Here is a 27,478-nt window from a genome sequence, read left to right as displayed (position 1 = left end):
TTATTCCTGGGCAGGGTAAATGTGCGTCGCTTTATGTTGAGTACATAGGCACGATGGTGACTATCATCCTTTTTTTTTTGTTTTGCACATACCATGGCATTCATCTTTCGACGCGTCCATCTGTAGGCCATTTTGTAGGTTCAGAGTTCCGTAGGCGCAGCATGGCAAAGCACACACACCTTCGTACCGTCCCATGTTGGCAGGCTGTATTGAGAGGTATCTTCAGGAGGGTAAGCGAGTGTACTCCCAAAACCTTGGACAAGATGCCTTACTAATGTCCAATAAAATGTTTCATCATTACGTAGACTTATGAGCATGAAACACGATACATCTTCAAGATTAATCGTTTCGGTTAGGTTTGTGACTCGCCGATAGGTGAGTTCCAGCGAAAACCTGGTGAATTGAACGATTCAAGCTTATTGACAGCTGTCAACTACTTCCTATTGCTCCTATTGGTGAGGCTACAGGTTGATCTCGACACTGATTGATAATTCAAACCTTAACTCCTTACCAAGAATCCCTACCGTGATACAGAGAGTCCTCAGATATTCCAGTACTTCCCTAACCTTAGCTTCTTTTGCATCTTCAGTTAGCGTTCCTTGGTTCAAGTGTGAAATTTCAAGATGGTCCCATGGTACACTCTATCGGGTTGTACGTATGCGAGGCACCAGTTGCTGGGCGATGCCAGTACTTCTTGGCAACACCCGAATTTGCTGACCGGAACACATCCTTTTACCGGTCGGTGGCTTTTGTGGGCAGAGATGTATGTGAGGCCAGTATGACTAATGCTTGCCCTGCCCTTGCCGTTGCTGTCCAGCACCTGTTCCACACCACACAAGACCATCGTCCAGTTCTGGACACAGTAAAAAAAAACACGGTATGTGACCGAGGTATATGCGTTAGCAATTTACACCTCAATTCTTTCCAACATTCCACCGCTATCACCGACGGAGACGGGGGGCGATGTGCAGATTCAAATGGACAGTCAGGCAATGGAGTCGTTTGTTCTAGACGTTGCCTTCACGCACTCTTGCTGTGTGAATACAGGTTCGGGAGAATTCACACCTTACGCTGCCGTGCGCCGGTTGACAACCTCCAATGCCCGTTGTGTTGAAGATGCGCACAGTGCGTGGGGACACTGAGCTCCCATGCGCTTTCACACGCCACGTCTCCGAAAACGAGCACCGGATGCTGTGTGTCAAATTTTGTTTGCCATTGTTTTACAGTGAGCAAAACATGATGTCCATTCAATGTTAAAGTTAGAGTAGGCATTCCGTGATGCTTTGGACGCAGTTAACGATGGTTTGCACACAGCTTGAGGCTGTGATATTGTAAGTACCTCTCAAAAATAGAACAGTAGAACTGCTATTCTAGCTCTACTTAAGTCTAGTTCTACGGCAAAGACAAGGAAATCCAGAATTGGAAGATCAAGATCTCCGAGGTTGTTGATGTTTTATGTCTAAATCACTATGATTTCTATATTTGGAGTAACAGTCTATCAGTATTTCTTCTTGGTATAACGACATCACTGGCTTACTAGATCTAATTCTTACCAAATAGTCAACCGAGGGCACGTTCTGAATAGAATTAAGGGTCGGTTCTATCATGTCTACACTCCCAGACCGTCCAAATATCTTATCTGAAATAGAATTCTACATCAGATGAATCTAATTAAAGTTCAAGAATATGAATACATCTTGAAACTTGAAGACCCTGAATTTCTAGTGTAAAGTTTGATTATATTTAGGATCTCCAAAGATTCAGACATCTCTGAAGACTTTTGCTCCGAAAGATGGGGAGCAAGCCTTTGTTTCTGCTGCCATTTTATCAATTTAGCCTTATCTTGGAAATACGAATCAGAATAGCAGCTAAAAAAAAGGCAATACCATGCGGTTGCGGTCTACATAGTTGGAGGAAAACAGTTTTTGAGCTGTCTTATATATATATATACAACCTAGAAATCCCATGAAATAAGTCTTATTTCGAACCCTAATAAAGCAGAGTTGTTTAATATTTAGAATCTTCAGATATATCTAAAGTTTTATGGCTCTTTTAGTTATTCAACTTATGATTTATATTGTTCGGAAGATTCCCAAGAATGAATCTTTGGAAAAAGATATCTTACTTACTACGAGTGGCCGTTTGAAATGAGTTTGATGTCTCATGGGTCTCAACTGGATTAAACCGCACGCCGAAGTAGAGAGGCTTGGCTCCCGCCGAGGAGAATACATTTACACAAAAGAAGGAGAAGAATTCCAACAACCCTTTGGTACAACCCAATCTCGGCCACTTCTAACGCTCGCTCCTCGCTACTTGCTGTATCGTTGTGCCGTTGCGGTTTTTCGGTACCGTTCTAGCCGGGGACAGAGCCCAGCAAACACCGATGTCGCCTGATCATGGGTGTTCGTACGGCACACTGGGTAGTATTAGTGTGTGTTCTATATGCTCGGTGCGCACTGCTCAAGCCAACCGGCGGCCGGTTTTGTGCGCTTTGTGTGTAAAGCATTATTTCGTACCTCGCAAGCGTGTGGGTGCGTTGTTGTATGCCCGTCTGCCGGACGCGGGGTGAGTGAGCAGAATGCGACTGATGCGCAGTTTAGGCTGGGTACACATGTGTGAACATTCGATACAGCCTCAAACACAGAAAGAGTGGAAGGGAGTGTGTGCGTGCGAGAGAAAGAAGGATAGAATACAGGGGTACCAAAGATCGTGTCGAATTGATCATTATCGTACATCTCTCGGTCACAGTAAACCGGTAATGTCACCTTATCTTTTGATTTTCGCTTGCGCTTGCTGACGATATCATATTTTGAATGCAACAAAGTAGAACACTGGAATGGATCGAGAATGGAAATCTCCACGAAATCTTTAGCAGCAAGTACGTTTTCTTAAAAGTTCCCTACCATTGAAACTTCCAAGCCATCAGATGCGTTTTTAACTTATTAAGTTATGTGACAGATGTCAACCCGTACAATAGAGAACAGATTAGTAGATTTAGGTTTATTCTAGTTCATAAGCAAAAAATGGAGCGAAGAATCAGTCTCTTTTCGGTTTCATTTTCCAAACTCTAAGCTCTCACACTGCATCACTTGCTTTGCAGTAGACATTGTTGCTTTTATTTTTTTTGGCTTTTTCTTGAGAGCTGATGGTGTCACGCAACATACGATATGCTACGTATCATCATCACCATCATCACCATTGCAACATGATTATTGTTTTACTTTCGTTTCCGTTTTATTTTTGCTCGGAAATTATGGTATTTTAGTGGTGATATAAAGAGATATTTGATATTTATTTTTGGGGTAATTAAACTGTCACTTTTCGCTACTGTCAAGTCGCTAATAATCCTTTCTTTATCGGCACAACCACCTCAAGACCTGCCATTTTGGGCTTCCTTGACTTTATTTACCCGTAACCGGATAGTTAGTCCTGCGTGAGGAGGATTGGTCCGGATGGGGGGTTTTGGACCAGTCCTGTCGTGTGCAGACCGGCAAAGAATAGAACAAAATCTATTTTACGAATATTACAATCTGTATCAGTTGCAATTTCGCCGGTTGGCAACATTGGCAGAACTCTCGGGCAAAAAAAAAAACCACGAATAACAATTCGACCACGTGCACTGCCGCTGCAACGCGTTTTTGCTGCACTCCGCCGATGCTGCTCTCTAATGTTTCAGTTTGTGCCGCCTTCCAAACCCCCGCGCGTCACAGTGTGTTTTGTGTTTATTTTATTCTTTCTTTTTGTTCCACACACAGAAATAAACACTCTCCCTGCCCCGCGATATGGCGCGGTGTGAATGCGCGGCATTTTGCGCGCGCGTTTTTTGTGTGTGTGTGTGGTTTTTCACTGCTTTTGTTTTGTTCTTTTTTTATGCAGTCGAGAGTGACGGTACGGTGAAGCCAGCCAGCTCCTTGCAACTGCTGGATGTGTTCCGGGCATTCCGAGGTTTCGGTGGGTGGTACAAACCAACGAAACAAAAAATCACCCAACAAGAAGGATAAGAAATTTACACCCGCTAACACACATACATACTTGCGCATAGGGTTAAATTTGCATCGTAAGCAGTGGGAAAAGATGAAATTTGTGGCACAACGGTTTTGGCGGGAAAATTCTGCGCCATTCGCTATTTTTTGCAACAGCGAGCAACCTGCAGTCCTAAGTGTAATATGCAAAAATTTCTGACCATTTTTTTTTCGTGTTTTTATTATCTTAAAAAAAACTTGCTACACAAAATGGGATTTCTTATTCTGTTTTTTTTTTTATTTAAATAGTTTAAATTAAAAATTTTGTTAATAAAAACTGTTAAATATGTCATCCAGCTGTATGACCCCTGCCAGAGAGTCAACGCACAGCGGTAATGCTAACCAGCAGGTTGTTTAAAACTTTGTACCAAATTGCACAAAATGGAGCTCGCTCGCTCTCTCTCTCTCGCTCCTTCCTTCTCTGCCTCTACACAGTTGCGCTAGTTTTACAGGTGTGCGTTAAGATACAGCGACCGTTTTCGGGTGCTTTTACACACAAAGCGCGACGCATTTCTAGCGACGATATCGATTGATTATCGCCTGACCAGAACCTGTCTCTCCTTTTACTGGACTATTTCAAACAAGTCCTCCCTCCCCCCTCACCCCACACTGCTCCACAGCATGGAAATGCTCTCTTTCTGCTTTATCGGACGGTAAGCAAGTCTCTTTCACTCATGGCGGTGCAAGCAACAACAGGAGAAAAAAAAACAAACAATGTATGCGTCCCGGACTCTGCGAGCCCACTTATTGTTAGAGGGGGACATCCCTTTTAATACAGGCGTGTGACGTCACAATGCCGGACCGTGAAGGACGGGAATGTTAAATGGGCCTGTGTTACACACGCAGGAACCAGGAACACACGCAGATTCTCTTCAGCTACATACACGCTCATATAAATAAATGGTGTAGGGGGGGTTGGTGGTGGGGAGGGGGATGGGGGGAGAAGTGGTGGAGGTATACTAGAGGGAAGATGTGCAGACTAACCAATAATCAAACTGATCAGGCAATCGATTTTTGGACGTGCACACACATACACACAGAAACACACACAGGCATACACTGTACGAATCACATTACGCTACCCTAGACGGGATCCACACACCGTCCTCTTTTAGATGGTGATGGCGTCCAGCAGTCATGCTGTCTTCTTCTCCATGCTACCAGGGATAAGATACCTTACACCGGGTGGAACCTTTAGGAAGCAGGAACTAGGTGAGGGAGGGAACTGTTTGAAGAAGAAATTGAGTAGAGATGTACACATCTCGCACACATTTCGACCAGAGAAGATTATACCGGCAGTTTTCGGGGGGGGGGGACCCTTTGTCCTTTGTCCAAAGTATCTCCCTATATATTCCTCACCTGCTTCGACGTTCGAAAATAAGCGGATGGTGCGGTCGATGTGTACCACCCACCGTGGCGTCATAGTCAATCCCTCCACCCCGAAGAGACCGCTCTAGAGCGGGACAGAGCAGCAAAAAGGCATTCGGTTTGGTGCATTAATTATTGGACGCGCTCGCATGCGCGCCAAGAACAAGACACATCTCCTCCTCCACACGCAAACCCAGTGGACGAGTGTGTGTGTGTGTTTGTGTGCGTCTCTAGGGTGGTACATTCATTGCGGGGTCTACCAAAAAGGGCAAAGGCTTCGGCAAAAGCAGCACAGTCGGTACAGTTCTGAGATGGGACACTGCGGACTGGTTCAGATGACTTGATCGTTTTTCCGATATCTTTCAGAGTTGCCCAACCTGCGGAACATCCAATATCCCTAATAATAATTAACGATATAACGTGCACTGTTCAAAGTATTATAAGTAAGTTGAAAGGAACTTCCAAGCTATCGTATCGAAGTATCGAAATAGAACCTTGGAAGAGATCCAGAGCTCTGGTGCGACGGAAAGCACACAGGAATTCTCCACCAGTCGCAAACGTTCCAAAGCTTTCCCCAGCATCCTAAAAGCTCTCAAATGCATCACGAGCTTTTATCCCAACCTCCGGTGCAAGAAGGTGCCAGATGATAAGGACATACACGTAGTTCAACTATCATAGCCCCAGGGAAGACACCAAAAACACGGGCATAGCACACAGCCGTAAACGTGTATTGGGTGTCTAGTTGCACACACACACACAAACGGACACAAAGCACCAACGCAGCTTTAAAGCTTTAAGCTTCCCGACTAAACCGTGAAGTTCAGTCGCATACCCTGGCTGGAAGCTTTCTCGCCACATTGAAAGCTTTGAAGGCGAACGGATGACAGCTCGCGGGCAAATTTTAAATCCGTTTTCCGTTGACAGATCCTTTTCTGGATTTTGAGTTTATAGAAGGTCGTTGCGTGTTTTTTTTTTGGTTCGCTTTTATTTAGGTAGCGTGGCGTTGGGACTTTAATGTCGAAAAATAATGTTATAAATTCAACAATTATTTTAACATCCTAAACAAAGTTTATAGACGCAACAGAGACAGCTGCTGTTGGATATTCATGTACCGTGTGCTGTTTACTTTGTTCGTTTCTTCGTGCTTCTTCGTCGCAAGGAGAGTCACCCTTATTGTGATCGCATTTTAGATTTTGCTGTATTCCGGTTTCGAAGGCACGATTTTTCGTGCTGCATTCCCTCGCTCGTTCCCTTTCTGGCAAATGGTCGGTTTAATGGCAAAAACAAAAATAAAGATGAAAATATAAAAAAAGAAAAGTTCCTCAACAAACGTTCAAGGCGCGCCCTGCTTGGGCCTGTGTTTTGGGCCCGTTCGAGAGGGGGTATGCAGAGGAAGGGCACCCGAACTTCAAGGTTTTTTCCCTTACCCTTCGCGCGTTTGTGTCTTTCCTTCTTTGTGCTTCCTTGTTCTTCTTGTCTGTCATTTTATTGCTTCTTCTTTCTTTCCCTCTTGCGTTTGCTTTATCCGCGCGTTCTCCTTTCCCTCCAATCGTTCTTGGAGTTTTTATTGTTTTATTATATGACTTTGTCCGGGCTGGTTTTTTTTTCTTTAATTTTTCCCTACCCTTCCCTACACACATTCTTGCGTACACCTCTGGGCAAACCGACTGTGTTCCTCCCGGTTCTTGACTCTCCTGTGCTTCGCCTTGCTGCACGGTACTCTGCATATATGCTTCGATTCTTCCATTCCAAGTCGGCACACATAAACGGCGTCGTTTTGTGTGGCTCCCCCCCCCCCCCACTCTTTCCCCCCAGGTGTTCTTTAACACGTTCGCGTAGAAACAAAAGGGAAAAGATTGTGGAATTACAATAAAACAAAAGCAACAACAAAATAATAATAAAAAATGGCTCACGACGCCCGGTTTTCGCTCGAGACGGTTGTTAAAAAAGAAGCCTTTATTTGCGCACATAAAGATGTGTGTGTGTGTTTTTATTTTCTGAATGTTCAACGCTCACATTTTGACTAGCGGTTTTTGCTTCCTCGGAAAACGGTCCGATTTCGGTGTGCTGACACACGGCTCTCGGCGTTGACCATATGATGCCTTCAAGTAATATGGCACAGCAGAATCTAAAGCAACAAAAAAAAACTGCACAACATTCTCACGCTGTCACGCGTGTAAAGGCCGGGCAGAATGCGTGCGACGCTTTTGAGCGGTGTTAATAGGCAAATCATGCACCACACACACACACACACTGATACGGTTCGCTCTCCCCCGCCAGCACACGCACACGCAACACCGACTGTGCGTCGGTATTTTCATGATTCCCTCCCAAGGAGCAAACCGTCCACGTGGAGTGGTGTGGAAAATTCTTTCCTTAACCATCGAGACGAACCGATTTGCGACCAAACGGGGAAGGATGGTTGCGTGTATTTCATTGCATTCATCTTGGCTCCTTATATGTTTTTTTTTATATGTCGATCAAGGGAGTATCAGTGAGAGTGTAAAAAAGACTAGCCAAGAATTCGATTTGCTTAAAAGTAAGAACCCCCACCCACCACCCCACCCCACTCCCCTCTCACTCACTGTCGCGTACACCCGACCGAGAATGTCCGTTCTGGTATAACGCTGTGTTTGCATATTATTTTTTCCTTAGAATCTTGGGTACCGACCATGATTCTGTCTCGTTCCTTCTCACTGTACAAATTCTTCATCAATCATACTCACCCGTGTAATAATAATATTAAATATTAACCGAAAAGAAGCCCCCGCGTGTGTTGTTGTCTTCTCGCCCGCAAGTGTTTTAATCGCAAAGTCGCAATTTGAACGTCGACGCACTAATACACAGTAAACGCGCTCTTCCCTCTTCTTCCATCCGTACGCATTCGCCATCTTTTTTTTTCCTCCTTCGGGTGTGGAGCTGTTTGCAGCGAACACGCTCTGTGTGCATGTGTGTGTAGCGTGGAGCTCAGCGATCCGATCGATCAAGCTGAGCCGCGACGTCGTTTGGTACGCCGCCGTGTGTACTCAATGCCCTCTGGCACAACGAAAACTGAATGCCTGAGACAGAGTGAGAGGGTGAGAGAAAGTTGAAAAGGAAATAGAAACTCGTTGGTCACAAGGGCCTGTGTGTGTACAGCCCGCATCGCACATCCCGACCCGGTGACATGCCTTCTTTTGCGAGCGGTACGGGGGAGAAGAATTCAATGCAGGGTTGGCCGGTCGCTCACTTGTCGGAAGCGTTAAATTTCTTATCATTTATCCCGTTCACATGCAGAACAGTGTGGAACGAAACCGTCTCGGCTAGAACCCCTTTTTGTCTCAATGTTCGATGTGCAAAATAAAAAATAAAATCCGCATAGAAACCCCTGCAGCGGGGTACGGTTACGTACCCTACAGCGCACACGACGCGCATTTATTCTACGACGCGAAAATGCCGCAGCAAAATGCGTTTGCAAAAACGAAATGAAAAGAAAAGGAATAAAAGGGGGGTGATTTATTTTTTTTTCTTTTTGCGGTTCGTTCACGATATTGTTCTCCGCGTGGCCCCGACGCCATTCGTTTGGCGTCGGGAACAGTGTATTTTTTTTCCCCGAAAGGGACGCGCGCCGCGCGCACACGGCCACGTAACACAAAACCCAGGCGTCGCGATAAACTGTGGCGCACCGGAGTGAGACCGCCTGCTCTCACCCATTCGCTATCCCCCTTTATCCCATTCTTGCCGTGCGCAGTGTACCGCGACCTCAACCGGTTTTCCTGTTTGCTTCTTTGGCTTCTTTTTTTTTGTCGTGTTCGCGTACTTCCATTCCCAAACGCGGCAGGCCACCGACCCATCATTCACACAGCCTGTTCTTGTGCTCTTTTTTTTCTGTTCGTTTCGGGCCACAACTTTCTATAGAAAAGAAGGAACCCGTTCTTCACTGCACAGAAACAAACACGCACACATGCATACCACGGAGTACAGAGAGATATATACGCAGTGTGAAAAACGATCCCCTATTTTCATTGGCAAACCAGGCAGCGGTAACAGCACGCATCAGAGACTAGGGAACGAAAAAGAACGAGCGAGCAAGAGAGAAAAAAAAGAGAGGGAATGATACAGAACTCAGAAACGGCTAAACGACAGAAAAGAAACGAATGGATAACCCTGCAAAAGATCCGAAATAAAGCAAGGAGAAAGAAGAAGGCAAACGAAACCCCCTTGTGAAAGGTGCTGGACGAGGGGTGCCAGTACAGCGCAGGTAACGGGAGGAGATACAGAACAGAGTGAGCAAGAACAGGAAGGCAGGAAGACATTATATGGGAGAATATGGCCATACCGAAAGGGGCCATAAATTATGACCAGTCAGCCCCTGTGCAGCCGTTTTGCCACACACACACACTCCCTTGCCTTGTTTTTCCCTTTTCCTTCTCATTCTCTCCGTTTCTCCGTCTCATTTGCTCCTTACAGTTTCTATTTTATAAATTTCTACCTGACAGAAATATATTCCACCTTTCCTTTGTGCTGAAGCTAGTTAGTTTCATGCACCCCTTGCTTTGTAAGCAAACTGTTACTGTTCTTACGGGTGCTGCTCAGTCGCAGTATGATAAATGCTGACCTCATGTACGTCTGTTGGCGTGTTTTCTGCCCAAGCCAACCGAGGAGTAGCAGTCGTTTTATGTATTTTTTTTGCAGTTAGTAAGACTGACAATTAGGTAAAAACGACGTCCAAAAACCTGTCGATTGCACATGAGTGTTGTACAGGATCAGTTGGTAATAAAAAAAAAAACTAATTAGTGTTGGGTTAATCTGATTCAGATTCATTTATCTGAATCTGTATTCCAAAGATTCACGCATCTTCTAAGATCCAAGAATCATCCAAGATTAATGACCTCCCAAAAGCTTTTCCTCTATGAAACCTCACTCCACCCTGGTCATGATCCGCCACCACTTCTGTGAAGTGTCTTCTGATTTGACTGACTCCTCCTGACTGATTCATCTGAACTCTTCTCAAAAGATTCATTAAGCACAACACTAATGTATCGAGCTTCAATCTGAGATTTTCTTTAAGCATTAGGGTATAATGTTGAGGATTATTGTAACTAAAGAACACTGTGCACATAAATAAAAGAGTGCAATAGATCCTCCCATATCCGGGCCCTATAGGACTTCATGGAGGTAGGAAGTCTTTCTGAAGACTTCGGCTATCTAATGTCATTTGTTAAATTTCTGTGGAGTATGGTTAATCAAACATCATAAACGCCATTTTAATGTTTGTTTACATTATTAAGCAACTATTGAACGATTTGTAAAAAACATTCACTCGCTCGTTGACAGTCAGCTTGACAGCTGTCAAACGCAACAAGAAACCCTGCTGTTGCCGGTTTTCGATCAGGATTGATAAAAAATTGAAGCGCGAAAGCATGTTCCACATGCGCTAGTTGAAAATTAACCCGAAAGATACCTTAGGGACATTAGTTTGCTAATCCACAACAACTTCCAGAGAAACAACAGTTTTCTACCAGCGCGCCCCCAAGGGTGATCGTATCACGAGCACTTGTTTTCCAATTCGATCGATGGCCGTGTGCACTGACAAAAAAAAAAAAGAAGGAGGAAACGAATGCGTCAGCGTTATAAACCCAAGCTATCGCTTCTCACATACAGCCACATCTCAGCAGCTTCGTAAGAATAGTACGTTTTTATATTGGGTTTTGCAAGGCCACAAGGGGCACCGCGGAGAGGGGTTGGAGCCCAAGAACACATGGTGCGCCTGTTGGATCCGTGTTCTGGCTGTTTTAGTCTGTATGTGTGTGTTTAGTGTAATGTGGAGTCTAACAGTCTGTAGTCTGGGTCTTCTAACCCCCTTATTCCTCCCCCTTCTTCCTCATCCTGTACTGCGCAGTTATAGCACGGTCCAATGTTGCTGGTTGGGTAATTGATGGGTGTTGGGGTTTGTGGGAGGAGAAGGGGGGGGGGGGGGGGGGGGGGGGGGGGTGGAAGAAAGCATTCGCATGATGTTGCCAAGTCTCTATGGCGCGTGCGCTCGCATTCGTTACCCAGTATACCTCCCTCCCCCCACCCCCCTCCCACCGCTCCCGCCCCGTGCGTCATGCACAATGTTCGATCGATGCTCAGAAATGGTGGTACAACGCCATGCTCTAGAGCGTTTAGTGGCAACAGAAAACATGCTACCACCACTGTTGCACACACCCAATACAGACACATGCCGCCATTACAGATGAGCTCGTTTGGTAGCGTCGGGAGGGATAGGTGGCGGTAGCGGCTAAAGCTATTCTGATCGTGTATATATATATATGAATATATATATATATATATATATGTTTATATATATATCTATATATATGTGTTTATATATATGGAGGATAGCCGTACTATGTACAACACATGCGTGGGAACCAGCATCTAGCGCGCGTTGCTGGAGATGGACCCAAGGAAGGAAAAACGCGACATGAGATGTGTGTGCGTTGCCAGCCGTCGCTCACCGTGCCCTCTGCACGTTCCCCAAAAACCGGTCATCGCCGGGATGTGTGGTCACACATCTCGTGAGTTCTCAGTAATGCAATGTTAAATGAGTTGCTCGCTCACCGCCCCCCCCTTCCTTCACCCACAAGATGCTACCGAAATGGGCGAAACTGTATCGCCTTTCTCGTGTGTACCGGGCAAAAGCCTAATAAATTGGGGCCGGGTTTGCTTCCCTCGCATCCCACTGCCGTCCACATTCGCATACCGGTCGGCGCAGAGACATCGGAGAACGCAAACATTTTCATTACGTTCCCGCTGTGCGTGTGCTGCACCATCCAGGGAAAGTGTCGTGGCCTGGCATAACTGGCAACCCGGAGATGAATATGCTTATTCTTGTTTGTTTCCCTACCATTTCGTGTGTGTGTGCGTGTCTGTGTTGTCTTTTTTTTAGTCTTCTTTTAGTCTCCCAATACGGCTCACGTGCGCCAACCATGCCAAACGCGTTCGAAAACAGAGAAGATAACATTGGAAATTTTGCCTTTTCCTTATCATTCGCCGCAATATTGATTCCGTCTGGGCCACACAGCCTCGCGGTGTGATGACCGCTCCGGTGCATGTGTTTGTTTTGGCCAAATACACAAATACGGCATCGTTAGCTACACGCGTGCAGTTTTGGTCATATTTGTGTCGCTCCGGACGAATTAAAACAAAAAATGGACAAAAGCATTGTTGCACACTCACATTTCATTACACTTTTTTCATATTTGAACACTAGAACTACCGGATCTGTCATTTTGATTTGGTGCGCTTTTCTTTTAATAATATAATAGTTTTTAAATTACTGTTAATGACGATTTGTATTCTAAAATTTTACTTTACAAAATAAAATATAATACAGATGTTTAATGGTCTCAAGTAAACACCTGTACGAATAATCTTTTAAGAGTAGATAAACTCTCAGGAACACGTACAAAAGTCATTTTTGGGATTTTTTAATGGTGATGCTCGGTCCCACCTCTTACTCCAAAACCGGACCGTTCTCCCGCAGTAAGGAGGGACTTTTTAGCTACGGTTAAGTAAAAGTCAAAGAAACCCAAAAATTACAGACATAGGCCCCTTGAGGTTGTAGTGCCACTAACGAAGAAGACTACCAAAATTATTAACTTAAATTATAAAATTATTAAGTTATTAAATAAAATAATTATGCACATCATTTAACGATTGTCCGATACAAATATGTCCAAGTCAGGTCCAATCACACAGCTCTACAAATTTCTTTTCCTTTAAGTAAAACCACATCTCAACATTGAACATGGCATGGCGTTGCGCTGTTTTCCTTATTTTTCTCGGGTTATAGATTTCAAATTTGTCCCAGACATTCCTAATATCCAAAGCTATGCAACAATTCAACCATTAAATTTATTTTGGATTTTTTCGCAAACGTTCACTGTTTTTACTCCCCTTAAAAATGCTCGGTAGTTCTAGTGTTCAGCTACACCCGGAGATGATGTTTTCGCAATGGGAATACTTGCTGGGATGGCATTTTTGCTCGAGTGTGGGTGCATTCCATAATGAGGGTGTGTGAAGGTGAATCACTTTACACCATCTCATCATGTTTTTGAGGTAACATATGTCAAATTCCTACATCTATGCGCTTTGTATCTAAATTATATCGTGCGGACCGGTAAGAAAAAAGTGATTTGTAAGCGAGAGCGAGCGACGAGCAGGGCAGAGAGAGAAAGATGGAGAGTATAAAGCGTGGTGTGGCCGCATGTGCATTAGCAGATAAGATTGCGGCCCGTACGCGCCATTGATGCGCATGTATATGTTTGACGTGTTGGGAATGGATCAAATTGTACACACTCTTCGTGCGCCCGTTGCACAGGCGGTTTGGGTAATTGGACGGGGCTAGAAAATTGATGCATGGAAGGCGCCCCCGGTTTATTTGTTTCTTTTTCGCATTCGTGCGGAAACCGGTCGATTTTGCCGGTTTGTTTGCCTGGCGTCCCTGTTTGTCTCATTGATGTTTTCCGATCGTTCAATAACGTTCAAAACACACGGCCGCGCACGCTTTTGGGGCGGCGGTGTGTGCTCTTTAAACGAGGATGCTGCGGGGTATGTTGCTGCATATCACACGTAAACGTCAAATGTTTTAAAAAATAATTTATTGCATGTAATTTGTTTTCTAAAAAAAAACATAAACCGTTAAATATGCTTTATTCTTGAGAAAATTGCATACCATACGTTTAAAAAAAGTTTTAACACACAAGAAAAATAGTTGGGAAGCATTTTTTTATCCTCTCGATGCAGTAAAGGACATCGGAATCTGCGTGTGAGGAACCCCTTTGGTGTACAAAAAATAATTAACAAACTGTAGATTCAAATGCTGCAGATTGTAATACTATTAAAACAATCGAGAGCGAATGCTTCTAGCCAATAGCTAACACATTTGAACATTTCTATTTTGCGCCTCTGTTTGGGATTTGAATTAAAATACTGTCAGATCGAAATGTCAAAATTTTTAAATTTGTTCAAACTGTCAAATGGTATGTTGGATTTAATCTTACTAATCTCTAATCTTTTTTTTAAATATATTTTCGTTACTGCAATTTTGTTCCCCACAGCTTGTTGAACTTAAAACTAATGAAATGTGTTGGTGTGCTTATGTTTATCGATTATCTACCTGATGCTTTTATGTAACTGATGCTTTTATGCTGACCATGATGCGCTGTTATCATTGTTTTGTTTCTCGAGTAACAAACAAAACACAAATGCTTCGACAGCTTGTACGTGCGCGTGTGTGACAAAAATGCACCCTTAATTCATTCCACTATTTCTTTCCTTTTCACTCCTTATCATTGTTTTCTTGGTTGAATGTACAGAGGTTTCCCTAGCCGCCCGTGGATCGATATATGAGAAGGCAAAGCCCTGAGGGCTTCGTGTGCATTTCATCGCACCAACCAACGCAAATCTCTTTCGGATTTCAGAAACCTGCGAGACTCTCTCTCTCTCTCTCTCTCTCAGCAGAGGGTTTTAGAGGATTAGAATAACTCCAGCACGAAGTTTTTTTTTCCTCATCTTTTTCACTCCAGCAGCATTTATCTTCCATTGCTCTCATTCATCTGGGGGTCAAAGGTTTTTACTTGAGTTTCTACTCTCTTCTCGCAGTATGTTGAGGCGAATGACGCATTCTCGTAATACACAAGCAACAAAGAAATGTTGGGAAAACGTTCGATCATGGTATTAGAGAGAGGGCATTCACCAAAGCCACCTCTCAAGCCCGCTGAACCATTCGCAAAGCATATATTGGAATTTTCGGTCGCATACATTCGCGGGGGAGTACCTTTTTGCTGAAAACAAAAGGAATGGAAAAGACTTTGTTTATATTTTCTTTTTTTCCTAAGGGAATGTTCATCATTTTTCCTGGAGAAAATTTGGAAACAGTCTGGAGGAAATGTAACATCCTTCTTTTATATCCATTTTGTTCCAAAAGCCATGCGTTTGCGCGCGCTTAAGTATATGTGTGAGTGTTATTGCTGGTGTTGGGTTGGTAGTTGGCGGTGGGTTGGTGGGTGGTAGGGGGGGAGGAAGAGAAGATTTAAAAAGTATTAGAGCGTATATCGGCGTTTCCCTGCCGGGCGTATTAGTATTACGCTACCCCGTTACGCCATAGCCATTTCTCTATCCGCTACCTTAAACCCCTCACGGGTCAGAACATGGGATAAAAGAGAAATAGTGAACGTGCGAGTGAAATGGAATGTGCGCACGCGGTGGAAGAAAAAAAAACGAAGTGGGCTTTTGCTACCTTCGTGCCTTTTCTTTGCTTATATTATATTACAATATACACAAAAAAAGAAATAAAAAAAAATTCAGAAAAGAAACAGATTAACAGGACCTTAAGCGTATCTCGTGTAGCTGCAGCGTAAGCTACAATTATTTGATTGAAATATTAACAAACAAAAGAAATGACGCCAACATACACTGGGCCCTCGTCTCGGGATGACGGCGTTGCTTTTTCGCAGGCAATTAAACTTTTCACACACAGACACATACGCGCGCGCAAACGCTGCGAGCGTGTGTGCGTGTAGTGTTTTTCCTTATTGTTGGCAGTATGTGTGTTTGTGCACGTATTGTTTCCGATTGAAATTCACACAGCGCGCGTGAAAAAGAGAGAAGACGAAAGAAAAATCCAAACTGTAGCTTAGGTATTACTTTTAAAGGCAAAGTGAAGCCGCAACTACATGTGCCAAAATACAGCCACGGATTTGACGTGACGTTTGACGCCGCGTTTATGCGTATATATTCGTTAGTAATTCTTTTGTTTGACGAAATAGTATTTGATAGTGTGTTGAAAAATGGAGGAAAAATTCATACACTGTCTCGTCTTCTCACTCGCTCGTGCAAGGAACCGTACACATACACACAGAAAGTCGATGTGCAGTAGGGTACAAACACACACGCGGCGAGGTAAGCGATGGGTTGAGTTTTTTTGAATAGGTACAGGAGAGGAGGGTTCGGCGGAAGCGGTGCGCAGATAGCGCTGTCCCGCTCACACTACCCTCGCACCATACGCACGGGTAAAGTATGGTTTGCTTTTTTCCTTGACCTCCGTTAGGCTACGCTTGTGAATGCTTACCGTATTTTCCCATTGTACGGTGAGTGGAGTGAACATACAACAGCAGCAAGCGCGTGCAAGCACCAGGCAGCAGCGTTAGCCAGCATAGCAGTAGGAAGCAGTAGAAGCCAAGTGCCTATGTAGGCAATAGACAGAAGAGAAGAACCCCCGAAAAAAAAGGCAGGCACACAGCAAGGAGGCAAATACACGGTACAATTCAAGCTGCTACGAAAAAGCACGAGGTATTCGTGTAGCGGCTCAAACAGCTTCCCAGAGCGGTATCACCCCGCAAAACACCCACCTTCGGATTCTGTTTCGACTCTTCCATTCCCCACCCACCTGGACAGCAAGTGCGTGTGACCTAGAGTGTGTAGACCCCTAATGTGTGTGTGTGTGTGTTTGTGTGGGGTAGGAAAACTAGTAGATGGTGGGGTGGGTGGGCGGCGGAGGATGTCCTTCCCGTTAAAATTATAGCCTTATGCTCCGCGTGGTGCTATAATCTTAACCATCCTTTATTAAACCCTCGCTAAAACAAAAAGGGTCGTGCCAGTAACCTTTCGCTGTGTCTACGTGTGTGTGTGACAGTGTATGATGCGTGCGTGCGATGTGTTTGTGTAGGGTTACCTATCCTGTAACTCAAGAAAAAGCAATCGATACCTTATCCACTCTATCAAGCATTAAAAACAAATGTTACGCATGTTTTTAATCCAAAACCTGGGCAATTTGACAGATAGAAACATCTGTCAAAATTTAATTTTTGGAACAAAAAACTGTACAATCAACGCGTTGTGAGAGCGCACACACCAAACAAAAAAAAAACAAGCGACGAGACACTCACTTTAAATTAGATACATGCGAGCGTGTGTAAGTGTGTGTGTTTTTAGAAATAATTCGAAAGTAACTATACCAAAATTTCTGTGTGTTATTTGGAAAAACAAAGAGAAGGACCCAATTATCCTACGCTCGCGTGCACAGTGGCACGCATCTCGTATGAGCAAACGCACAAAAGTCCTTTCGTTTGTTCTACTGGTCGAAAATTCTATCGTCTAAACACACATGTCCAATTATTAAACACCAAAACAAAACAAACAGTAGGTGAGAAGTGTGGTAGCGTGAAGGGAAGTAGCGCAATAGTAATAGATAGTCCTTAGCTCCGGGCTTTGGTTTAGTGTGTGCGGCAGGTCAACAGCGATCAAGCGCTTTTGCCCCAGAACACGCAGCGCCACGCCGCGCATGAGCAACGTACTAAAAGTAAGTGACGTGCCAAAGTGAGAGGAAAAAACCCCGAGCGCTATCTGTTTCTCTCCAACGAGCGAGCGCGCGCGCAGTATCTCTCACTTAAGACACACGCTACTCGAATCGGTAGTCTCGTGCGTGATAGTAGTGGTAGCATTTAATGCTCGATGCGTGTAATATAGGGGACGAATTAGTGCCAAGTGTGCGAAAATAACAGCAAACGCAAGAAACAAAGCGCGAACCCACCCGCTATTTCTCATCCATGATGTCTCACTTTATGCGTGAGTAATCCGCGCACACATGGCGTTACGGGTTACACGCGTTACTATTAGAACACGATTATTTGGCACGGATTAAGCCGGTTTGTCTAGGAGTTAACGCACACGCGTAGCTTATTATGTTTGACACTTTCCCTGTATTCTTTTAACATTAAGAATTGGTCAAAAATACAAAGGGAAATAAAATAGTGATAATTTAAGTTTTGTATCACTTCGCTTTTGTTGAAAAGCAAAAAAATCCAAAACGAGAACAAAAACATTCAACATGATTATAACTTGAAGAACAATATGTTCTAAATGGGTTTTATGTTTTAGCACAAACACGCACTGAATGTTAGGAAAAGAATAAACGCAAGGTAGGGAAAATTTCAAGACTTTCTCTTTTTCTCGAATTATAATCGAAAATAGACGAGAAATGTCAAACCTTGACTCTGGTAATTACTCTACTCCAACTTCAACTGAAGTTTTACACTTATCATTGAATGATTTAGAAATTTGCTTGATTTTTGCAAAACTCAACGTGGTAAAAGCATGTTATGAAGTTATATATATATTTTTTTTGTATCATATTTTGTACTTCTCACATAAACTCACCTTTCCTATGGTTAAAAAAAATGAATAGCAAAAATGCAAATCGCGCACATTTCGCTTGTTTTTTCATCCGATGAAAAAAAAAAACCCTCATTTAGGGTGCATTTTAGAATATGAACACGTAGAAAAACAATGCGTGTTGCTATTGCTTTCCATTCGACAACAACACAGCAGGGCAGCTGCAGATTCCTCCAGACGACGGATGGTGGATGTGAGATGAGAATAGCTCATTTCTCACCAGATCGAGCTCATAGTGAGTAACTCAGAGAGCTTGATACTCGCACTGAAAGGTGTTTGACACACTGTGTAAAACGCCAGTCGACACCAAATGGCGTGTTTTTCCCAGTTTTACGTGTGAGATGAGATGATATTTTGCTTGCGTGTTTTCGGTGCTTCACGCACACGAAACTCACTTGGGGGGACGCGCGCTCGATAAATGAGATCATTTTCTAGCTACGCGCGTGCCTGTGACACATCCCTCTTTCCCGTCGTGTATGGTTGTGTGTGCTTGTACACGCGCGTGAAAAAGATGCTAGCGATGGCGCATCTCCAATTGTGAATGCGCGCACATCACACCGTGTGTGCGTCAGCAGCACACAACATCGCGCGCGTCATGTGTATCGACCCAAAGCACTCACTGGGCGTTCGGGATTTTTTTTGTTTGCGGTGCTCGCTCTCTCGCGCGCACAATTCTCACTGGCGGGTGAGTGCCGATGGTGCCTTCGTCCCCACACTCATGGTATGGCGCGCAGCGGCCCGTGTAGAGAAACCGTCTATTGGCACTGTACAGTTGCTGGTCGACAGCAGGCAGAACAGCAAGCAGCAGTGTACGGTGTCTACTGAAAGCACTATAAAAGCGTTACCAGCATCATTAGTATCTCGTTCTCATTCGCTCTCACCACGGTTGGTGCGCAGCTGATGGTCCGCGCGCTCTCTCTCGCTTTGTCTCCCGAATCCCGGATTGTGGTACTATTTGGACGCTTGGGAATCAGGAGGATTTTTTTAAAACAGGACATTTCAAGATCCCCAATACGAGAAGATTGAGCGTGTGTGTGCGTGCGTTTGTGTGTATATATATAAAATATGTAAATGTGTGTGGAGTTATATGCGTTCAAGGCAAAATTGCGATCGATTATGTGTGAAAAATGGAGCCTTTACTCCACCATTTTCGATTCATTTGGGATCCAACAAGAAGAAGAATACGAAAGCGTTAAAATAGTTTCGAACACAAAATGGGAGCATATGTGTGCGTGTGTGCGTTGTGTGTTGAAACTAGTGAGGAAAAATAACCATATCCAATGCAACCCTCGGCAAACAGACAACCGAGGGAAATATAAGGAAATTTACAAAAATTGTAAAATTGAATCACACTGTGTAGAGTAAGATCTTTTTTAAAAGGCCAATAGCAAATGATGAAACCACGCGGCTGGATTGAGCCAGGAAGGAGATTGAGAGGAAGGGAGTAGCGCAGCAACTGCGTCGTCACGTCGCGCGAGAGGCTTCACAGTCTCTCAGTGGTGTTAGTTTCCGGTGTGTATGAGGAGGCCTCACTGTTGGGCTGTAGCAGTAGTTTTGCCAGTGCCTCTTTTTTCAGGATTGTGTGAAAAAATTAGGGAGATACCCACTTAAAAATCCGCACAATTGAAAATGGTTTGTTGGGTAGCGCGCGCGCTACTACCATTTTACTTGCCTACTGCAACAACAAAAAAGTCAGCAACAGCTACTATACTACCCATCACTACTACCACTACCGTGCCCGGATCGCATTTGCGAAGCGAGTTACTAAAAATGGAAGTGTTGTATACTAGCCACTAGCGACGCGCTACTATGGCTTCCAAATTTTGTGCGTCCTTGTCGCTCCAACCGTTCTCTCTTTTTGTCAATCTTACACCACCCGTCTCTCTCGTGCTTGGCACCGGATTTTGTTCACTATCAACCGCTCAAAAAAAAAACGAAGAAAAAGAAGCAGCAGCAGCAGCAACACCACTACCAGCATCACACAGTGCCAGTAGCAGCAGGCAGCGTTCTTTAGTGGGGTGAATAAGTGTTGTTACGTGAGTGCCGGTGCAAAAAGAAAGATAGGAAGAGAGATCGGTGGCGCCCCCGGTTTGGTGGGGTTTTCTTTTTTATTTTCTAACAGAGAGGAAAAGGAAGAATATTTGAAATTTTTCAGTAAACCCCGGGTTGGAATGTTGTGTTTTAGTTTTAAAACTATTCGGTCAAACGAGAAAATCACGCACAATCAACCTTCATTAAAATGACACCACACAATTCAAACAAATGCCCATCACCAGCTAATGGGCTCCCCGAAGCTGCAGCGACCCAAGCAACAAAAACAGCCGCAGCAGCAGCAGCACCCAGCCTTCTAAAAAGAAAGCCAGCTCTCATCTCTCGTTTAAAACGTTTTTAAGGAGGTGCGGGAGAACGCTAAAAGAAGCTGGGATGGAACCGAAAATGAAAATGTTTCGTGCGTGTGTGCTCGGTGTATTGTGTGTGCGTGAAATACAGTGTGTTGCTCTCTCTCTCTCTTTCTCTCTCATCCCATACACGGTTTTCTGGCGAAAGAGGAAATGCTTTTTCCAAAGCCCCTAAAGCCTAATAGAGTAGTGATTTTTCTATAACCCTGCAAAGAAACAATAATTTTAAGATTAGGAAAACTTTTACTCTAAAAAAAGTCGTAAAACCTTGTGCTTCGCAAATGCCGGAAGTGTTAGTGCGCGCCTGACGTGTGAGGAAGAGCGGTGTATTTCTCTGCTAGGTTTACGTACGAGTTATATCTCGCGTTCTCACTCTATCTCATCCACCTTACCCTAAACACCACTCACACACACGTATGCACATTTCACATCAACGGGGTTCTCCTTCCGGTGCCCCGTCTCTTTTTAGTGTATTTTGGGTAAATTTTTACGCTATGATATGTGAGTGCTTAATACGTGTGCGCCCGCGCGTGTGTATGGGTAATTTTTCTTCCCTCCATCCGCACTGTTGTTTTCTTTTGTTGAAAAAAAAAATGGAAGTCGGAAAAGGGAAAAACGTGGTTTATTTATTCCCTCATTATGAAAGGGTATAAAAACCTGCTTAAACCTAGTTTTAGTCAGTGTCAATTGATCTTTATGCGGTTAGAGCACTTGATTGAAAAATTCTTCCTATTTTCTCTTTTAGTACTAATTGGAAGCGCAAATGAAGAATAATACAGCAATGGTGGTATCTCGCATTAGTTCGTTGAACTTTTCGTTGAACGTTTAAAAGAAAAGGAGACAATGATGGTGGATAGCACGGGCTAAGTTCACAAAACTTCAAAGCTCAAATTTAGCATTTCCAAATGTTATTAGCAATTTGCTTTATTATCCTCTTCTCATGGATGGAATTCCATTTGGAATGGTAAAAATAAAACAAAATCGTCGTTATTATCAAAACGTTGTTCACTTTAAATAATAACATAACATAAATTGTATCAGGTAACGGAAATTTGTGTTTATCCGGTGCAGAAAAATTAATTAAACGCGCGCTTGTGAATAAAACACATTCACTGAAGGGGTGCTCGCGCGTTGTTTGGTCGGTTGTGCGTGCGTGTTTTTTTTGTCCTTGATCGTTTCCATAGTGAACGGTTCACTCGCTGTCCCACCGCAGTGGTGAGAAGACTGGCTCACTTCCATGTTCGGCACTCACGCTCCCATCTCATTCGCTGGTTGGGTTATCGGACCTAACGGCGGTGGCAGCGTATTGCTGCGAGCGTTAAAAAACCACTCACACGCTCTCATAACACTTCGCTTCGATCGCTCACCGCGTGCTGCGTGCGCAATGGCGTCCCTGTGTTCGGGTTTTCGGGGCCGCCATTATATGTATTATCCTCGTTTTTTTTTGCACTTAAAAGAGGCGATACATACGATTGAATCGAAATATGTAACGTTTCGAAATTGTTTTGAAATATATTTTGAGAAATTTTGACTTTCAATTTGACTGCTCTGTGTAACTTGGGTATAATTTTTGGGTTCTTGGATATTTTGTTTCTTTATCATCGATTTGACCGTAGGAAGTGGAAACATCACAAATCACGTTTATATAGGATGGTTATTGAGTTACGTTTTAGCATAATCGAAATCGGCCACCATCTAGATGCCTGGTAACATGGTGAGCCTTTGTTTTGATAGATTTTCTTTCAATCAATAGCAAAAACTCAGTCTTTTAATACTTATTGTGCCAAAAAAAACTCAAAAGTCATAATCATCATCATATAAAAACACTGTGCCAACACAACATGGTGGCTAACAATCTCGCGCGCCCGCTTCTCATGGTGGAAAAAGAAAAACAAGAAAAAACATCACGAAAGAGCGAGACAGCTCCCATATGCAACAAAGGAAAAAAAACGAGCCATGCTGGCGTTGCTGTGTGTAGTCTTTTGGGCTCCATGTGTGGAGGTATTATGTTTGGGATTTTCCGCGAACAAATGTTGTGAAATATGCACACGGAAAAACACGCTCGTTTTGTTTAAAAATATCCCTTTGATATTACCTAACTAATACGAAATGAAACCGAGCATGTCTGAGATATAAAGCTTACGACAATGAGGTAATGCCTTAAGAAATATGTACTTCAGCCCAAATGCGGTTGATAATACGGTGAAGAGCCATCATAATCGAAATAAATACATATTATTCCATAGAATATCATATTCTTTTTATAGAGTAATTTTTGGGGGGCATAAAAATGTGTTCCTTGTGGTGCGTTGCTCCCCCATTGGATGGTTCCACATCCAGCGTAAAAGAAAACGCAGCTGCAATTCGCGCGCGCTTTTCGGCTGCTTACGCGTAATATGACGGCTGTGTAAACGCACCGCACAGCATGGCACACACTCACATTCGCTGCCGCCATGATGGTTCGCGCGCGCATTTACCAGTCTCCTCTTCCCTCCCTACTCACTGTATCGCCAAGCGATTAATACGCGTTTTACGGTATGTTATTTGGAGGCAAAAAAGAAGCAGACATTTCGATCCCAGCGAAGAGAATATTAAGAAGCGAATATTCCCAGCGAATAGAATAGAATATTTCCTAAATATCAGAAAAAAAACAATTGAAATTTTATGTTTTCACGTTTTATTTTTCGTGTACGTGACATAATTATCCCTTTTTGCTTTTATGATTTTACTACTTTTGTAACCCATCAGTACGTGTGTGTGTATGCGTAAAGAGCCCGAACCGAAACTCGCTAGAGTTGGGTGAGAAAAAGAGAAAACCCAAAAGGTAATTTATGTACAGTTTAACAAACGCAAATACTTGACATCTTTCACACTTAATGCTTAAAAGTAATTAAAATTTATTTACTTTTTTTTAAAATATTCCGCTGATTTTGTTTTTATTTGAAACGCGCGGCGCAAGTACTCAATTTTTGGATCGATTTTTCACTGAGTACCTTTCCGCCTGGTGTTTTTTTTTCCTATTGGCCCTCAATTTGCCATTTGCCCTGCATGCCCTCACCAACACCAACGGGCACGCTTGTACGAATATGCAGTTGTGTGTGCGTCGTGTTCTCTGCGCGTGAGAAAGAGTGCGCCCGCGCGCGCGTGTGCTCACGTTCCGGTACATGGATATACTCACACACACAGTCACTCATTCACTCATCCGTTACGTGGTCGCAATTGAGAATGTGTGTGTGCGATGTGTTTCGGCTTGCGTTGAGCGTGTGACGGTGAACACACGATGGTCCCACTTGCCGTCTCGCTTGCACTGCTGCCATTTTGTGTTCGGCGCGGTTAATATACAGCGCGCGTCCCCATGAACGGCGCGCATCCATTATTATCCGCCCTAAAAGCAACACACGCACACAGCAGAAGCGGGTATGAGGCACCCTCCGGATGCAATTGTTATTTTGTGACCTTTTTTGTTGTTATGAATTGTTTTAACAACGCAACTAAGGCACTGTTGTCTGGATCTGTCGCGGTTAAATACCGAAACACATCGCTCTAACCCGGGCTTGTAAACAATCGGCATGAAGCTGCGAAGCGTTATTATCACCACCATACCACGGGGCCGACGCACACACAGGAAAAAGGCACGCGCGTAAGCCGTGTCCAACGTGTTTTTTTCAGGGATGCAAGGAAAATTCCTGGAATTTGAGCGCCTCTAGAATGTTGAATTATTTTCTTCTTGCATTGGTGCTACGTGCGTGTGTATATGAGCCCGTGCGTGTGTAGTGTTTATTTGTTAAATTGCTACAAAACCACTCTATGGTCAGTGGAGGAATTTTCGACTAGGAAGTAACCTGCGACGGAGTTCTCCTTACTTCCTCACACTTCCTTTGATGCGTCCACCATTTTGCTTGGATGATGAGGTGTGCTGCCGCTGCTATCGCACATACACACACACGTATTAAAGCGCACACATTCACACACACGCACGCACGCGTATGGCGGTTGTTACTGTTGTTGGTTGATCAAAACCGATGCTCCGAAATGGATACACCTATAGTTCTGGGTCACACGTGGCGAAAGTAAAAATTACATACGTGCTCAATCAGCGGTTTTGCGGTAGAACATTAGAAGCATATCGCGGAATAAAAACAAAAAAAAAACATAAAACGAGCCAAACGATGGAAGAAAAGAGAAAAGATACGAAGAAATAGCGAAGAACAAAGCCCTGAAGAAAAGGGTGAAGAACTATTTCATTTCACTGCATGTTTTTACTTTTAAAACATCAGGAATATATTTTTTGTGTCCCTATTCTACTTACATGTTAGTGCAAGTTTCTAATGATTCTTGCGAAGAACGATCGAAAACAACAATACTCATGCAGTTTTTACTTACTTTCGGATAACCTTACGCGACAAATTTGAGGAAAAACGTCGGAACACTCAACACTATACGCGCGCGCGCACCCCTTTTTTGCCGCACAAAGTTTTGTACTGTCGTGCGCAATTCTTCATCAACTTCTTCTAGAAAATACTTCTCCGTTTTTGGCATGCACCTTGATGCAATCCAAAACTGTAACATCGGATGTAATTTCAATGCCAAAAAACCACTTGCTCGCGAACTTCTCTTCAGACTTCTTAATACGTCAGCGTTCACCGGCGAAATGGCACCTCAAGGTTCTAATTTGCTGTCCAAAACTGAGCCTGAGCGTTGGGAGTCTGCGTGTGTGGGAAAGGTGACTTTACGACGAACGCCCGACTACAAACACACCGGTTTGCTTTTTTTTATTTTCAAACAAACGATCGAAAAAGGGGATGAGAACAACTTGCACACTTGTAAGCGTGTGTGTGGAAGGCGCGTCAAAATTTCGGCGAAGCAAGATTCTTTTGTTTTAACCCTCAAAGGTGTTTTTTTTTGTCGGTATTTTTCCCTCGAAAAACTCGAGCGCACAGGGTTTGCGTTCAATATTCTGTGTCGCGTTGCGTCTGTGCGGGCGTGTGTTGTTATTTTATGTTATTTTTATTGTTATTTTGAACAATAACGAGGAATTAACTGGAAATATTACTGTCTTTCCAAAAGAAAGGATGCCATTGTATTATTTTTCTTTTGGATTTTGCGAGGGGGAAGGTGAAAAGCAATTATTTAAGGGGGAGAACAATAACACTCACATGATAATTTCAATATTGTTTTGCACAAATTTATTCGGGGTAAAAAGAAAGATTTAGAGAGTGTTTTCCGTTATATATATTTAGAGTGTTTTTTTTTTTTGGGATGATAAGGCTTTTTAATTTGAAATTCATCATTTCCCGAAGGGATGCCAAAACATATTCCAACTGGCAAAGGAATTTAATGTGAACGTCCGTAGTAAACTTCCCCTTTTTCATTTGATCATTCCGAAGCCGAGATATTCCAAACAAAATTTTAACTTTAACAAAAATAAAAAATCCTATGGTCGTTCATCAATCGATTCAATCCGACTCCGAGCTTATGTTTTTTTTTTAATTTAATAATATAATATCGTATAAAATTATTGAAATTAACATGGAATGTGTATCGTGTATAATGGCCTTAAAAACGCATCAAGCGCTCATTCAGCTGTAAACGGATGAAGTGAAGTAGTGTCCTACACTTATTCAGTTTTTTTTTTAGAAGAAGCATTTAAAGTTTATAGTATATAATGCACACTGCTCGTAATAGTGATCGCTGGAGTAAATGTTTCGAATTTAACGATGATGAATGCGGAAAGCCATAACATTTTATGGCAATGTTCGAAACGTCGTTTTCAGCGTGTAGCATCCAATAAAGAAATTGAATCACTTTGAGGAATCGATTTTTTAAACGATGCTGTGAAATAGGTTTTAATCCCACCCGCTTTATTATCGACTGCTAAAACGAACCTGCGAACAATCAATGTACAAATGCATATTATTTGCTATGTCGCCCGCACTGGCCTTCAAAGATGCACCTCTAGTAGGGTGACGGGAAGGGGGAAGGGGCCTGGGTTGTGGGATGAGGCAATGTACAAAGCAATAAATCTGATGCACTGTGAAAAGTGCACTCACATCACACCACCGTGCATAAGATGTTTCTGTTTGAAAACGATGTGTTAATTTCATTACCCAACAACCGCACAACCACACAAACCAAGGGATGATGGAATTAATAAAGAAAAACGGGGTGTGTGTTAGTCATCATCTCACATGGCTATAAAAAAGCAATTTACATAAATTGTGCAATTGCAAACTTTTTGCCACCAATCACACCCCTAGGTGTGCTAAAAGTGCATTTAAATTTGCTAATTGAAACGTCATAAAGATGTGCTTTTAAACTCGCACAAACACACATACACAAAGGCCAGGCACACACCAATACACAAAGAAAAGTGCAATTTAAGATCATTCCTCTTCTTTGTTTTCTTCGCAACTGTAAAACCCTGTGTGGGAATGGGTAAATATTAGTTTGCATCTCGCAACTCGCCAGACGGTGTTAAAATTCACGATG

Source organism: Anopheles marshallii, chromosome X, assembly GCF_943734725.1.
Source record: "Anopheles marshallii chromosome X, idAnoMarsDA_429_01, whole genome shotgun sequence".
Lineage (NCBI taxonomy): Eukaryota > Metazoa > Arthropoda > Insecta > Diptera > Culicidae > Anopheles > Anopheles marshallii.
The sequence above is the reverse complement of the archived record's forward strand: the minus strand, read 5'-3'. Positions refer to the sequence as shown.